A 17866-nucleotide genomic window follows, 5' to 3' on the forward strand; every position below is an offset into this window, starting at 1 on the left:
ATCTTATGTCCCCTTTTGGCCTCTTGATTTCACTCTTAAGTATACTCCTACTGCTTTTATACTCTTCTTGGGACTCATTCAATCTCTGCTGTTTATACCTGACATATGCTTCCTTCGTATTCTTGACCAAACCTCAATTTCTCTAGTCATCCAGCATTCCCTACATCTATAAGCCTTGCCCTTCAACCAAACAGGAACATCCTGTCTCTGGACTCTCATTTTCTCTTTTTTAAAGGCTTCCTTTTTTCCAGTCGTCCCTTTACCTTCAAATATCTGCCCCCCCCCCCCCCCCCCCCCCCCCCGTAGTCAACCTTTGAAAGTTCGTACCTCATACCTTCAAAATTGGCTTTCCTCCAATTTAGAACTGTAACTTTTAAATCTGGTCTATCCTTTCCATCGCTATTTTAAAAATAATAGAATTATGGTCACTGGCCCCAAAATGCTTCCCCACTGACACCTCAGTCACCTTGCCTTCTTTCCCAAGAGTAGGTCAAGTTTTCACCTTCTCTAGTAGGTACATCCACATACTGAATAAGAACATTTTCTTGTACGCACCTAACAAATTCCTCTCTATCCAAGTTCTTAACACTATGACAGAACTAGTCTATGCTTGTAAAGTTAAAATCCCCTGCCATGGCCACTCTATTATTCTTACAGATAACTGAGATATCCTTACAAATTTGTTTCTCAATTTCCCGCTGACTATTGGGGGGGGTCTATAGTACCATCTCTTTCTTATTTTGTTGTTCCACCCAAATAACTTCCCTGGATGTGTTCCCAGGAATATCCTCCCTAAGTACAGCTGTAATGTTATCCCTAGTCAAAACTGCCAGGTTGATCCATAGGTAATGTGTTCCCAGACTTCTGTAGGTGCTACTATTTCTAGAAGATATGCAACAGTTCCTGTTGTCCCTATTCTCCTCACCCAGTCTGTACTTGATGCCTGCCACGTAAAGGCTGGATTTTCCGTTTGACAAGTCTACAGTTTCTCAGTCCCAACTAGTTTGTACCTCTAGGAGGGAACAGTCATTGATCTGCCATCTTCTTTTTGTGGAGGTTGTGGGCAAGCTTACTGGGCATGGAGACATTGTATTGTATGGCATTATAAATGTGCTAAATGGGACCAACTTCAAACAGATTTAGCAAGCAAAGACTGGGCATCCATGAGGCACTGTGAGCCATCAACAGCAGCAGAGTTGTAGTCAAATCTAAATTGCAACCTCATGGCCCACCATATCCCCATTTCAGCAAGTCCAGCAAGTCTTGGGCCTCCTCCACCGCCAAATCTAAGCCACCCAACGACTGGAGAAAGAGCACTTTATCTTTCCATCTTGGGACCCTTCAACCACAAGGCATCAACATTGACTTCACTAATTTTCAAATCTCCCCTCCCTCCATCTCATCCCAGATCCAACCCTCCAACTCGGCACCACCTTTTTGACCTGTCCATCTTCCTTCCGAATTATCTGCTTCACCCTCCCCACCGCCCTATCACAATTACTTCCCATCTGGATCTCCTATTGCCTTCCCAGCTACCTTCCCCCCAGCCCACCCAAACCCTCCTATTTATCTCTCAGTCCTCTTTCCCCCGACATTTTTGATGAAGGGCTTATACATGAAACATCTACAGTCCTGCTCCTCGGATGCTGCCTGACCTGCTGTGCTTTTCCAGTGCCACAATCTGACTCTATAGCATCTGCAATCCTCTCTTTCTCCTAGTTGTTGGAGGTTAGTCAATCTAGCTCCAGGACATTTCTGCAGGAGTATTTCTCAGAGTAGTGTCCTTGGCCCAACATCCTCAGCTACTTCATGAATGACCTTCCCTCCATCATAGCATTAGAAATGAGTATGTTTGCTGATAATTGCACAATGTTCAGTATTATTCACAATTTCTCAGATGCTGAAGCAATTTATGTCCAAATGCAGCAGGGCCTAGACAATATACAGCAAGACCTGGACAATATTCAGGCTGGGATTGACAATTGGCAAGTAAATTCATGCCACACAACTGTCAGGCATTGTCCATCCCCAGCAAGAGAATCTAGCCATCAACCCATGACATTCAATGGCATTACCACCACTGAATTCTCTACTGTCAAAATCTTAGGTGTTACCATTGACCAGAAACTGATCTGGATTAGCCATACTAGAGCAAGTCAGAGGCTAGGAAGTCTGCCACAAGTAACACACCTCCTAATTTCCTATCGCCGATCAACCATCTGCATAGCTCAAGTGAAGAGTATTTTTTAAAAATCTCTACTTGCCTGAATTAGTGCAGCTTCAACAACAGTCAAGAAGTTTGATACCATCCATGAGAAAGCAGCCTGCTTGATTAGTCCATCTCCTTAAACACTCACTTCCGCCACCACTGATGCTCAGTAGCAGCAATATGTATCACTGCAGAGATCCACCTAAACTGCTTTGACAATATCTTCCAAACTCATGACCATTTCTTAGGGGTGTGATATGGTAGATGCAGAGAGATTCTTTCCCCTTCTGGGCGAGTTTAGGATCAGAAGGCATAATCTCAGAGTAAGGGATCAAGTATTAGGACAGAGATAAGGAGGAACATCTTCTCCTGTGGGTGGTCAATCTGCAGAAATTGTTTATTGCAGGAGGGTTTAAAGCCTGGGTCATTAAGTTAATTCATGGACAAAAGAGAGAGATTTTTAATCAGAAATAAATCAAGGATTATAAGAAAAAGGCAGGAAAGTGGATTTGAGGATTATCAGATCAGTCATGATCTCATTGAATTGCCTTCTTCTCTCCCTAATTTGTATATTGATGAAGAACAAGGGCAGCAGATACAGGGAACATTGCCAGCTGCAAGTAGCTCACCATCCCAATTTAGAAATATATAATTGTTTCTTCTGTGCCACTGAGTTAAAATTTTGGAACTCTGTTCATGCAGTTATGGATGCACTTACATCAAATGGACTGTAAAAGTTCAAGAAGACAATTCATGACCACCTTCTCAAGGGCAACTAGGAAATAGCAATAAATGCTGGCCAGACAGCAACATCAACATAGAATCATAGAGGTGTACAGCACTGAAACCGTCCCTTCGGTCCAACTCGTCCATGCCAACCAGATATCCTAGCCTAATCGAGTCCCATTTTCCAGCACTTGGTCCATATCCATCTAAACCACTCCTATTCATGTACCCATCCAGATGCCTTATAAATACTGTAATTGTACCAGCCTCCACTACTTCCTCTGGCAGCTCATTCCATATAATCACCACCATCCGTCTGAAAAAGTTGCCCCTTAGGTCCCTTTATTACGACAAATATTTTTAAAAAGGCTGCAACGGATGATAAGTAACTGAAGGGGCTCTTAAATATAGAGGCTATCTCAACACCACTTTTGAATCTTCAGATAAGAAGATGGTGATAACAGCCAGGCCACCACTATGAGGTGGAAGAGGTGGGGTGAGTATGTGTACATCTCTAATCAACAGCCTTGGGTTACTTTTGCATCCAGGCAGGTGGTGGTGGTAAGTTAAGGGGAGGGGGTTGCTTGCAGGACCCAGGAGCATGTGATTTAGGAGGAAGAGTAGCTATCCAGCTTTCACCATCCAATAAGTGCTGTCCATCCCATTTTCCCATCTGCCCCTGTAACTCATGACCCTCTTGTCTATCAAAAATATATCCAACTCAGCCTTGCATTAATTCGAAATAAGTATAAACAGAACTCTTGATGTGCAGAAGACTGAAAGCTCACTGAAAACTCTCCATTGATGTCCCCTAATTGGACTTATTTATCTCCTCTGTTGCACTGGGGCAGATAGCCCTATCTGCCCTGCACCAGCAGATGCCAAAATATATTTGGAAATTAGCATGCCAGCTGTAATTTCAAGTCCAGTCAGTCTCCAGTCTTGCTCCCAAAAAAATTTAATTTCAGCCCAAACTGCCTTTTATTTTGGGCCCTGAGGTGTGTGGGGAATTGAACCAATACATTTTCTCTCTATGGTGCTTTCCATGAGTGCCACAATATGATTATTATAAGACTACTAATAATAGGAATTTTAATGAGATTTAAATACTACATCACTGCAAAATATGTCTGGCTGTTAGCTTTGGAAGACTAAAGACTTCCAAATTTAAAACCTTTGTTTGATTGACATTTGAACCATTGTTATTTCCCAGGCTGCAATTCCCTACTTGGAGCAGAAAAGACATTGGAGTGAAGGAAGATTATAATCTCATACATAATAGTACATTTGGCTATGAAGAAACCTGGGGGTCAAAGCTAACTAAAGTAGAAACCTGTAAATGATAGACAAGTATATAAAAGGACAAAAAGGGGGATAATGAAAATAAGTTGAGAAAAAGATGTAATGCAAGTAATGCTCAGAAACTTCCTGATATCTCCAAAAAGGTGATTTAGCAGTGAGCAAAAGGAACAATGGATTTGGTGCAATCCTCACAGAAATAATCATGTTTGTGAAGAAATGTAAACTTTTAGTCATTAGATGAATAGGATAACACAACAAGGTTTTATGTGTTAGGATCTTTAATACAATAAATGACACAATTAACAAAAGACTATTTTCTTTTTGTGGCCAAATTAAACTTTATATTGCAGAAAGGAATGTTCTTCTTTTATACTTAACACACATTGTGCTCTCCACAGAATTGCAATCTTTATTGAAAATTGTCCACAGTTACTTCCAGCTTCCATAGGAGTTACATTTCCTCATTTTGCTTAGTTGTAATTTTGAACCAACTATTTACCTTCGTTTTTGGACACTTCCTAAATTTCCCCAGCAGGAGAAAAGAATTTCCCTCTAAACAAGCCCAGGCAAAACTCTCAGTATCTTCAGATAGTTGTGAGATATGATTCGTTTACCACGCAGATAGCAATGACCTCCCACATCTGACTGTGGTAGTTTGCAAAGCCAAGCAACTTCTCTCTACTGACCACACAAAACATTTTTTTTGTCTGTCTGTAATATTCATTGTTGTGTCGCCATAGTCTTACCAGACCATAGAGGCTGCTCTCTCATTAAAGAGGGAAGCAACTGATGGTGATTTAACCTGAGGGCCACAAGACCTCAGATGAGGGAAGATGTTGAGAAGGAGAGTCCTTCATGGTAACCTCAAACCAGTGATGGGAACTGAACCCATACTGTTGGCATCACACTGCTCTGTAAACCAACAATAGACAAGGATTCACATTTATTGAGCTGGTGTATGGGAGAAGGATTCACATTTATTGAGCTGGTGTATGGGAGAAGGATTCACATTTATTGGCAGCAGGGTGGCTCAATGGTTAGCACTGCTGCCTCATAGTGCTAGGGCCCCAGGTTCAATTCCAGCCTACTCCCAGTGCTATGAGCTGGTGAGGGTAGAAACAGGAGGATAGAGCAGATGAATGTATGGCTGATGAGCTGGTGTATGGGAGAAGGATTCACATTTATTGGCAGCAGGGTGGCTCAATGGTTAGCACTGCTGCCTCATAGTGCTAGGGCCCCAGGTTCAATTCCAGCCTACTCCCAGTGCTATGAGCTGGTGAGGGTAGAAACAGGAGGATAGAGCAGATGAATGTATGGCTGATGAGCTGGTGTATGGGAGAAGGATTCACATTTATTAAAACTTGAAACCAACAATGCAGCCAACTGAGCTTGTTGGAAAGTCTGAAACCTGATCTGGTAAGTGGCTCCCACTCAACTCTTCCCTGTGGCAATGTGAAGTACGTTCACTTTGCATACATATAGAAATATTTTTTGACAAAACTCTGTTTTGTTTTAGAAGTAATTGGACTGTCTACAACACAACTGTTTATATACAAATACTTTCAATACCTTTCTGGGACTTTGGGAGAGACAACCTTTTGTGAAATGAAAGACTGCTGCCATTGTCTCTAACCATGAACAGAGCCCCTTCTTCGGGGCTCATGCCCAAAACGTCGATTCTCCTGTTCCCTGGATGCTGCCTGACCTGCTGCGCTTTTCCAGCAACACATTTTCAGCTCTGATCTCCAGCATCTGCAGTTCTCACTTTCTCCTCTAACCATGAACATCCTGAATCGATATCCCAATAAAACAATCTCTCCTTGATTTCATAGAATACAATCTCTACAGTGTGGAAAAAGCCTGGAAGATCTGACTTCCAATTGCACGATCGGCATGGGCAACAGTATTCTGAGCACAACAAAAGGACTGGAAGAGCGACAGTGCTAGGAAAACAAATGCAATTGTTGTGAGAGAGGAAGCATATTTAAGCTGTTTTCAGTTTTTCCCATTCCCCTGGTGGCATTTCAGAAATCTTAAATACAAACAGAAACTGTTGGATACAAAAGCTCAGCGCGTTAGATGGCATCTTTGTAGATAGAAAACGGAGTTGACATTTCGGGTGTGTGACACAAACCTAAGATGCTACCTGAGGTTTTTCCAGCATTTTCTCTTTTTATTTTGTATTTCCAGCATCAGTGGGAATTCTATTCTTCAGTTCTGAAATTCCTACCTGCTCAGAGGCTTTGGAGCACATTGAACAGAGGTTTCCACAGCCAAGATGGCATCCATATAAACATACATGTTCTGTAAGAGTGAGGAAGATATGTAATTGAGTGTCCTTGCCAGCAATGTCCACGTGGTAAGAATTAATAAATTCAATGCATTCCTGTGTTGTGGCAGCAGATGGAGCTTCAATCCCTTGTCCCTGGAATAAATGCTGTGGAGAATGGGATACCTGCAGGAAATCATGCTGGATCCTATTCTTATGGCTATTGATGGCTAATACCCTCAAGGATGAAACCTCACCCTACAAACTGACTACTTACGGTTTTCATTTTTAGCTTTAATTCAGTATCATCTGAATTCTGTTGAATATAGCTCTTACCTCTGATAATTCTAAACATACAGGCCTGTTTTCAGGTAAAATTCTGCTTTAAGTGAGTAATTGTGAATACTCCTGGACTATTGCATACACCTCCTGCATTCTCATTTCTGATTCGTTCTAAATTTATTGCTCTTTGTGTCCAGTTTATCTGAGCAAATGATCAGTTGCCCAGCTTTCTTAGTCTAAAGAATGGCATGCATGGTGGCCAGTGTAAAAAATTGGGGAGAAAACCACACTTAAAATTGAGAATGGATTAACAAATATGTATAAATAATGGGTGTACAAAATTAATACTATAAACTTAATAACTGTAGGACTCAAGTTAAATTATAACAGATTGTGAAAAACACAAAAATACATGAACACAGGACTGGGGTCAGAAGTGAATGTTCACTGATAATTGTACAATGTTCATCATTATTCAGGACTCCTCAGATACTGAAACAAAAGAATATCTAACCATTGCCCCTTGATATTCAATAACATTGCAATCGCTGAATCCCTCACTATCAACCTCCCGTGGGTTACCATTGACCAGAAACTGAACTGGAATAGTCATACATGGTGGCTGTATGAGCAGAGCAGGGGATGGGAATCCTGCAGTGAGTAACTCACCTCTTGCCTCCTCAGAGGCTACCCACCATCTACAAAGCACGAGTCTGGAGTATTGTGGAATATCTCCCATGTGCCTTGATGAGTGCAAATCCAACATCACTCATGAGTCTTGATACCATCTAGGAAAAGCAGCCTACTTGCTTGTCACTATCCAAAAACATTCATTCCATTCTCCAATAATGCTCAATAGTGTGTGATTCAAAACTCTAGACGTCCTTTCTAACAGTACTGTGGATGTACCCACACATGGAGATGGGAGTAGCCCATTCAGTTTGTCAACCCTACTACACCGCTTAACACAATCATGGCTGTTTGAACACTTCAATGCTTTTTACCTCCATTACCCTCACATTCCTTTAAAACATTAGGAGTCAGAAATATACCATGTTTACTTTAAACATACTGAAAGGCCAAGCTTCCACAGCTCAGCTGGGCTAGAGAATCCCAAAGATTCACAATCTTCTGAGCAAAATCATTTTTCCTAATTTCTCTACAAAATGGCATTCTGTTACATTTAAATTGTGTCCCCTTGTTCTAAATCCCAAACCAGGGTAATATTTTACCTGCATATACCCTGTCTATTCCTTTTATGTATTTTAAAGATTTCAATCAGATTACTTTTCATTCTTTGAAACTACGGAGAATATAGGCCCAGTTTGCTTGATCTCTCTTCATTGGACAATCTTGTCATTCTGAGAAAAAGTTTTCTGAACCTTCATTGCACTCTCTCTATGACAATAATAACAAATGGACTGCAATGGTTCAAGAAGGTAGCTGATCACCACTTTCTATGGGTGGGCAATAAAGACGGCATCCTAGGGGTGGAGTCCCTTATTGAAAGGCACTCCATGCATAGAGCAGGCAACCTGGAGTTGTGAGCGAAGCAAGAGGGGACTGAATGGCCCTTGTTGCTAACTCCACTCCCTCTCCATCTCCTTAGCCCTTTCCCCATGTCCAGCCATCATTCACTAGTCACTTGTGATCCAATGACAATATTCAGCTTCAGGTCAATGTCATGCTGGCAGGAGCGACTGCCACCCCAGTGATGAGACTGTTCAATGGACCTCTGGCCTCAGATGGACCAGAAGCTCTCGCCAATCGGGACTTCTGCCCCCAAGTCCCTGAAGCCAAAGAAGTGCCACCACTGCCCAGTTTAATTTCTTAGTGACACATCGTATGGTGGGCTCTCCCTAAAAGTGGTGACATGGCCATTTGCCAGCTTTCCAGTCAATAGGCAAGATCCACATGGCCTTCATTAAATATTACCCAGCATATCACATTGGGATCTGATTTCTGCAAGTGAATATAATTTTTAATTCTTTACATACAATGGCAGAATTGAAGAATTAAATTTGATGTGAGAATCTTGTGCAAAAGACTTAATTGTTATAAAGATGACCTCAAAGCAAGTTTCATCACAGACAATTCACGTGGTTAAGAAATTGGCAGCACCATTGACTTTCAATGTGATTAACATTTTCCACACTGTCAAGACAGCTTTGTCCAAGTGGCTTTATTCCCTGTTTCACAGTCAAGAGGCACACAGTATCTTTCTCACCTATCGTACAGTCTATCACTGTACGAATGATGCCTGTGATTGCCACACTCAGAATCAGTGAGGCCTTTCCAACTCTAAACAGAATCTAGAAAGCTGTGCACATCATCTCCACCCCATTTCATTTCCATCCTCATTTTGCCTTCTTATTCCTAATACATCGCAACATGCACTAAACATTACAAGCACACCTATCAGTCCAGGGTCACTGGGGAGTTCAACTGAAACAATATTGGAGGGTGTAGTCCAAATCCTGCTCAGTTGAATATAGATTCAGAACTCCAGGAGCTCCTTTTGTAAAGAGGAACCCTGAGAAACAATAGCAAAGCACATTGGTCATGACTGCAGTGAGAATCCAGTATGAAGCAGATGGTATTGCAGGACATAAGAACATTTGAATTAAGAGTAGGAGTAGGCCATTTGGGCCATCTAGCCTGCTGCATCATGCAATAAGATCATGACTGATCTATTTGTCTTTCAACTTTGACATTCCTAAGTACACCCTGGTAATCTTTGCTGCTCTTATCTAATAAGAATCAAGCTACTGCTGCCTTAAAAAAATGAGACAGAGTTCCAACTTGCACAACCCACTGAAACAAAAGATGTATTCTCATTTCTTGTTCGAAAAGAGCAAGCTTTAATTTTTTAACAGTGCAACCTGGTCTGGACTCACTCATAAAAGGTGTTACACCCAGATCTCAGATAAGATTCTCCAATTTGTTATGGTTCCAGATAGGATACCCCAAATCATTAGGCTCCTGAGTGAGAAAGGATGAACTGGCTCCCCTTCTTTATTCACCTACTCCCTCAGTTGGCCACAACATGTTTAATTTTAAAGTGACCTCTTCCTTTGTGGATACCCTTCTTCCAGATCCATATCAGCTTAAGTTTTAAAAGGAGTCAATTTAACTAGGTTTTCTTGAGTTGACCAGGAATGAGTTTATTCATTATTAATTGCAAGAGAAATTAGTAATGTAATTAATATACACACAAATTCAAATTAAGAGGTGAGTCCAAAAGGATAATTATAAAAGAAAACAGATATATGGATCACTGTCTGAATTGTTCATGAAAAGCAGATAGTTGAAAGCTGAGGCTGTTGCAGTGGAACCCACTGTGGACTGCTGACAGTGGTAGTTGAGCAGTTAGATCCCTGATTCTTACTTGGATGAGTACTTGAAATGTCATAACATTCAAGACTGTGGGCCAACTGCTGGAAAGTGTGCCTAGTGTAGATTTAGCGCTTTTTTGGTCAGTGGAGACTCAATGGGCCAAAGGGCCTGTTCTATATGATTCTATGATTCTACTTAGAAAACAGTGGCAAGATCGGACAGAGTCAGCATGGATTTACATCAGGGAAGTCATACTTGATGGATCAACTGGAATTCTTTGAGGATGTGACTCATCATATTGATGAGGGGGAGCTAGTGGCTGTGGTTTATTGGGCTTTCTGAAGGCTTTCAACAAAAACCTAAATAAGAAAATAGCATTTAAAATTAAAGTATGTGGGACTGGGGATAGTGTATTGAAATTTATGGAAACCCGGTTGTCAGATAAGAATCAAAGAATAGGAATAAACAAGTCTTTTTCCAGATGGCAGACAGGGACTAGTGGGGTACCACTGGGATCAATGCTAGGGCCTCAGCTATTCAAACATATATTAAGGATTTGGATGAGGGAACAAAATATAATATCTCCAAATTTGCAGTTAATACTAAGCTGGATGGGAGGGGAAGCTGTGAGAAGGATTCAGAGATGCGTCAGTGTGATTTTGACAAGCTGAGTGAGAAAGTGGTCAAATGCATTGCTGACACAGTATAATGTAGATAAATATGAGGTTATCTGCTTTGGGAGCAAAATCAAGAAGGCAGATTATTATCTGAATGGCTATAAACTGAGAAACGGGAATGTGCAACGAGAGCAGGGTGTCCTTGTACACATTTGGTGAAGTTAAACATGCAGGTGCAGCAGGTGCTCAAGAAGGCAAATGGTATGCTGGCTTTCATAGCGAGAGGATTTGAGTACAGGAGCAGGGATGTTGTTTGTACAGGGTTTTGGTGAGACCTGAAATATTGTCTGCAGATATGGCCTCTGGATCTGAGGAAGGATGTTCTTTCTATTGAGGGAGCGCAGCGAAGGTTTACCAGACTAATTCTTGAGATAGTAGATCTGAGGTGTGAGAAGAGGTTGAATCAGTTATGATTATAGGTCCTGGAGTTTGAAAGGATGAGGGGAATCTCATAGAAACCTGGAAAATTCTAACAGGACGAGACTGAGTAGACGCAGGAAGAAATCCAAAACCAGAGGTCGTAGTTGAAGGATGTGGGATAGGACATGTAGGACTGAAATAAGGAGAAATTTCTTCATTCAGAGAATGGTGAACCTGTGAAGTTAAATCCACATTGCTACTATGGAAAGCAGTCGAGGCCAAAATGTTGTATGATTTTTAAGAAGGAGTTGGATACAGCACGTGGAGCTAAAGGATACGGGGTAAAAGCAGGTACAGGTTATGAAGTTGGATAATTAGTCACGATCATAATGAAGGCAGAGTAGATTTGAAGAGCTAAATGGCTTATTCCTACTTCTATTTTCTATGTTGCTGTGAGTTATATTCTAGATTAGTTCAAATTTTGAAGTTTTGATTCCTTTTGACTGTGATAAAGTTCTAGCATTCAGTGTGATAGTCCTTTATTTTGTCCATTTCTGACTTCAGCTTCAGCTAAGCAGAGAGAGAATGAGCAACAGGATAAATTGAAGCCCAAGATCAGAGAGCAACAGAGAAAGCATCAGCCGAGGAGGGGATCAGCTGAGGGAGGGAACAGCCGAGGGACAGCACAGCCAAGAAGGGAACAGCTGAGGGAGGGAACAGCTGAGGAGGGGACAGCTGCGAAAGAGAACAACTGGGGGAGGGGACAGCCCAGGGAGGGGACAGCTGGGGGAGAGGGCAGCCGAGGGAGGGGACAGCTGGGGGAGAGGGCAGCCGAGGGAGGGGACAGCTGGGGGTGAAGGAAGCCTAGGGAGGGGACAGCCGGGGGAGAGGGAAGCCGAGGGAGAGGACAGCCCAGGGAGGGGACAGCCGGGGGAGAGGGAAACCGAGGGAGGGGACAGCTGGGGGAGAGGGAAACCGAGGGAGGGGACAACCAAGGGAGGGAACAGCCCAGGGAGGGTACAGCCGAGGGAGGGTACAGCCGAGGGAGGGGACAGCCGGGGGAGAGGGAAACCGAGGGAGGGGACAGCCAAGGGAGAGGGCAGCCGAGGGAGGGGACAGCCGAGGGAGGAGACAGCTGAGGGAGGGGACAGCCGAGGGATGGGACAGCCGGGGTAGAAGGCAGCTGAGGGAGGGTATAGCTGAGGGAGGGTACAGCAGAGGGAGGGGACAGACCAGGGAGGGAACAGTGAGGGATGGGACAATCGAGGGAGAGGACAACCCGAGGAAAGGGACAGCAGATAGAGGGGACAACAGATGGAGGGGTCAGCAGTGGTCTTTGATTGTTGGCTGCTTTCCCGAGGCAGTGGGAAGTGTAGCAGGAGTCAATAGAAGAAAGGTTGGTTTTTGTGATAGACTGGGTTGCACTCAGAACCCTCTCTAATTTCTTAGAAGAGACTCCAGTATGCATGTTGCCTTCCTGATGCCTGGGTCAGGGATGTTACTGAACAGTTTCAGGGAATTTTAAAGCGGGAGGATAAACAAGTAGAGATAGTGGTATATATTGGTACGAATGACATAGGTAGGAAATGGCATGAGGTCCTGTAACCAGAATTTAGGCAGCTCAGGAGTAGATTAAAGAAAAAGACCTAAAAGGTCGTAATGTCTGGATTATTCCTGATGTCATGTGCAAATGAATATAAGAATAGGTTAGTCCAGATGAATGTGTTGGAGAGATGGTGCAAGATGGAGATGCTTTAGATTTCTGGGACATTAAGACTGTTTTATGGGATTGGAGAGCTGTGTACAAAGTCGACTGGTTGCATGAGAATCGAAATGCGTTAGGCATCTTGTGGGAGGTTTGCATGTGCTGTGGGGGAAGGTTCAAACTAATGTTGGTGAGATCCAGACAGAGTGTTCAGCAGTGGGAGATGAACAGCCAAAATTAGAAGAGAAAGCAAGTGATTCAAGAAGGCATAGACATTAAAGGACAGTTAAGGCACAAGGGAGATGGCAAGATTGGGTGGTACCTAGTTTAATGTAAGCATCTGATGAACAAGACAGATGAGTTGAGAGCACAAATTAAAACATGGTGGTACGATGTCATTGTTGTCACTGAGATCTGGTTGAGAGAGGGACAGGACTGACAGCTCAATATTCCAGGATACAGGGTCTTCAAGTGAGGCAGGGAAGGAGGTAAAACAGGAGGAAGTGTTGCAATTTTGATCAGGGAACCTATTATGGCAGGAAGGAACGGTGACATTTTCGAAGGCTTCTCAAATGAAACCGAGGAGAATTTAAAAACGAAAAATGTGCACTCACATTGCTGGGAATGTATTATGGGTCCCCTAACAGTCCGAGAGAAAAAGAAGAGCAGATTCAGACATATTTCAGTGAAGTATAAAAGTAACAGGGCATTGATTTCAACTTCCTCAGCAAGAGCTGGGATACTCGTAGTATGAAAGGTTTGGAAGGAGCAGGATTCTTAAGATTCAGCCTGGAGAGCCTTTAAGCCAGCATGTAGAAGGATCTACAAGAGAGGGGGCAGTCCTGGATTTAATTTTAGATAACAAAGCTGGGCAAGAGGTTGAAGTATGCTTGGGAGAGATTTGGTTTTGCAGACAGCAATCATAATACTGTTAGATTCAAGATTGTTATGGAAAAGAACAAGGATGGGCCTGAAATCGAAGCTTCAAACGGGGGAAGGCTGATTTTAATATGATCAGATCTGATTTGATCAGAGCAGACAGAGAGCAGATACTTTTAGATAAATTTGTGTCAGGACAGTAGTACGAATAATAGTGGGAGTAGAGGGCCAACATGTTCTAATAAAGAGAAAAGGGGGCACCATCAAAATCAGCAAACCCTGGATATTGAGGGATATACAGGATTGGATAAAGAGAAAAAGTGAGGCAAATGGCAGATACCTAGGGCTGAAAACAGCAGACACCCTCAAACAGTATAGAATGCAAAAGGAAACTTTAAAAGGAAATTAGCATGAGGGCATACCGGTGATGGACTGGAGTAGACAAAATGAGAAGTCACACACCAGGTTATAGCCTTCGCTCCTGATGGAGTGCTTTTGCCTGAAACGTCAATTTTTCTGCTCCTCGGATGCTGCCTGACCTGCTGTGCTTTTCCAGCACCACTCTAATCTAGACTCTGATTTCCAGCATCTGCAGTCCTCACTTTTGCCTAAGTTATAGTCCAACAGATTTACTTGAAATCACAAGCTTTTGGAGCACTGCTCCTTCGTCAGGTGAATTAGAAATTAGGAGAGCTAAAAGGGGGCATGATGGAATAATGACGAATGAAATAAAGGAAAATACTAAATTATTTTACAAGTATATTAAGGCTAAAAGGAATAACAGGGAAAGCCCATTAAGGGGTGGAAAATTGTGTGTGTAACCAGAGGACACAGGTAGAATTCTCAATGAATACTTTGTGTCAGTGTTCATTATACAGAAAGATTACATGGACATAGAAATCGAGGGAAGGTCTGTGATAAAATTAAAGAATTTAGAATTGATGGAGAGGAGGTTCTGAGTGGTCTGGCAGGCTCAAAATAGATAAATCTTCAGGCTGGATGAAATGTCCCAGGTTGTTGGGTGAGGCAAGGTAGGAAATAACAGGAGCATTGGTAAAAGCTTTCAATCCCTCTCTGACAACAGGAGAGTTGTGAGAGGACTGGAGGACAGTCAAGCACAGCTATTCAAGAAGGGATAAACCAGGAAAGTACTGCCCAGTCTAACCTCAGTGGTGAGGAAACTATTAGAAGCAATTCTGAGGGAGAGAACAAATCTGCATGTGGAGAGGCAAGAATTAAGCAAGAACAGTCAGTGTGTTTTTGTCAAGAGGAGGTCATGTCTGACCAACTTGTTTGAATTTTTACAAAGAATTGACCATGTGCAGAGTCATAGAGATGTACAACATGGAAACAGACCCTTTGGTCCAACTTGTCCATGCCAACCAGATATCCTAACCTAATCTAGTCCCATTTGCCAGCATTTGGCCCATATCCCTCTGAACCCTCCCTATTCATATACCCATCCAGATGACTTTGTAATGCTGTAATTGTACCAGCCTCCATCACTTCCTCTGGCAGCCATACACGTACCACCCTCTGTTTGAAAACATTGCCCCTGAGGTCCCTTTTAAATCTTTCCCCTCTCAGCCTAAACCTATGTCCTCTAGTCTGGACTCCCCCACCTCAAGGAAAAGACCTTATCTATTTATCCTATCCATGCTCCTCATGATTTTATAAACCTCTATAAGGTCATCTCTCAGCCTCCGACACTCCAGGGAAAACAGCCCCAGACTATTCAGCCTCTCCCTATAGTTCAAATCCTTCAACCCTGGCCAAATCCTTGTGAACCTTTTCTGAACCCTTTCAAATTTCAGATGAGGGCAATGCTTTTTATCTAGTCTATGTGGACTTCAGCATGTCTTTTGATAATGTTCTGCATGAGAAACTGATAGAACAAACCAATGAGATACAAGGAAGTTTGATTCATGGATCATGTATATCTACGAACTCCTATGTCCTATTTATAAGATTCTTTCCTAACATCTTTTACGTTACTTGCAAATTTAGTTACTATGCATTTGCTCCCCTCATCAAAAGCATTGGTATAAATTGTAAGAAGCTGAGGCCACCACACAGAACGCTGCAGATCTTCAGTTGTCATATCTTACCAACCAGACAAGTCAGAGAAAGTAGGACTACAGATGCTGGAGAGCCAGAGTCGAAAAGTGTGGTACTGGAAAAGCACAGCAGGTCAGGCAGCATCCGAGAAGCAGTAGAGTGGACGTTTCAGGTATAAGCCCTTTATTCGGAAGTCAGACAAGTCCACTGTCAATACTGCTTCTCTGATTGTATCCTTGCATGAACCTTGTCCATAAATATTAAACATGGCAATCAAATGAGTCCATGAGGGTCTTTTGCTAAGCCATACAGACTCAGGATGCCAACCTGTCTCGCACTTTAAATAGTATGACAAACATCTCTGCTCTGGCTCTACAGTGCCACACTGCTCAATGGAAAACTGTTCTCAGGCAGTGAAGTGTGCCTGGCCCATGTGAGGTGGTCATGCTATATTCATTATAGTGCTGTTGGGCTGTTCAGCTTTTGTTGTGTCATCAGTCTTGCTTGAAATGGCTTTTCCCTATCTGCTAACAGTCAGTCCTTACGTTGCTTGTAGATAGGAATAGGTCAGGGAGCTTACCCTGCGACAGGATGTTGTCTTGGGATCTTGTACTAGCCTCCAGAACTATCTTGCTGTGATTGAACACCAGTTGCACTTTGATGGAATGGAAGCCCTCAGGGTTCATGAATATTCCTGGTTGATCTGGAGGCATCCAGAGTGATTCCTGTGTACAGCTGATGCTCTGCACTTGAGTGCCTGTTCAATCTGACTGGGGTCATGACAGCCAAAGTTCACATAATTACCCATCTTGGCAAATCAGCCATCAGTACATCTCATGCTGCAAGCTGCTTCCCACCTGTTGTCTCTCTCAATCTGCTTCTTGTCTGAGGTCCTAAGGCAACAAAATACTCATCCTGATAGGATTTAGAAAAACTTCCAAATACAGAATCTCAACAAAAATACTGTGACAAATCCTTTCACTCCCAGCAGGTAAGAAAGTAAATATGAATAAAACATTATTGCAGCATTTTCATTAGCTTTAATTAGTCCTCTCAATTGCTGTAGTGTTCTTGCCTTTAATTCACTAGTGAATTTCAAGAAGCTTGGGAAACCCAAAAATGTGAGGTTAAACATAAACGTGTGTTGAAGTATCACTCCATTTAAATAATCAGCAATATAGGCAACCAGCCTGTCTTGTAGGGATTGCAGTTGGCAGCTCCTTCTTGACATGCTTATTTTTGTGCTGGACTTAACTCTCCCACCCAAATCAAAACCCATAAATTCCTCCAGGCTAAGGTTCCCATCTTTGCTTCCTTTTCATTCATGTAAAGAAGGCAGGAGCACAAGACGCTGCAGCATTTTTTAATTGACACATTTCCCCGAAGTCAAAATCTGGAAGTGGGAAAATTTGTACCTGTCCAGATTACATAAATGCAAAGTTTTCACTCAGTTTAGATATGCATGGACTTGAATGTTTTTTTTCTGCAGAGAAGCAAAAGGGCAGAGAGGAACATCCTGAAGTATTGTCAAAGGGAAGGCATAGTAACTTAATTCAGGGATGAAGAAATTCCTTTGACTATGTACTTCATGCTAGTTATAGCATGCAACAGGTACAGTTTTCATTATGGGTTGCTGGTGGTAACCTTACATGGGATTTGGTCTCAGTTCTGACCCTTCACTATTTTTAAGGAATGGCCATTGAAAGATTCAGGACAGAGTTGCTGCTGAGTTAGGGATGGTCTATTGGAAGCCCTCATACACTCGCAGTATTGGAACTGCTGATTTGAAGATACAAAAGGAGATAAAGAAGGATGGGTAAGACATTCTTACTTTAAAAATGGTCACAGCTGTCTGTGATACAATGAGATCATGGCTGAGCTGATAAACTTTATCTCCACTTTCCTGCCTTTTCCCTATAACTCTTGATTCCCTAACTGATTAAAAATCTTTCCAACTCAGCCTTGAATAAACCATCCTCTTCAGCACTTTGCGGTAAAGAATTCCAAAGATTCACAATCCTCTGAGAGAAGAAATTCCTCTTTATCTCTGTCTTAAATGGGTG

This window comes from Chiloscyllium plagiosum, unplaced genomic scaffold, assembly GCF_037043375.1.
Source record: "Chiloscyllium plagiosum isolate Xiang-an unplaced genomic scaffold, Cpla_swu_hap1 HiC_scaffold_3, whole genome shotgun sequence".
NCBI classification, from domain to species: domain Eukaryota; kingdom Metazoa; phylum Chordata; class Chondrichthyes; order Orectolobiformes; family Hemiscylliidae; genus Chiloscyllium; species Chiloscyllium plagiosum.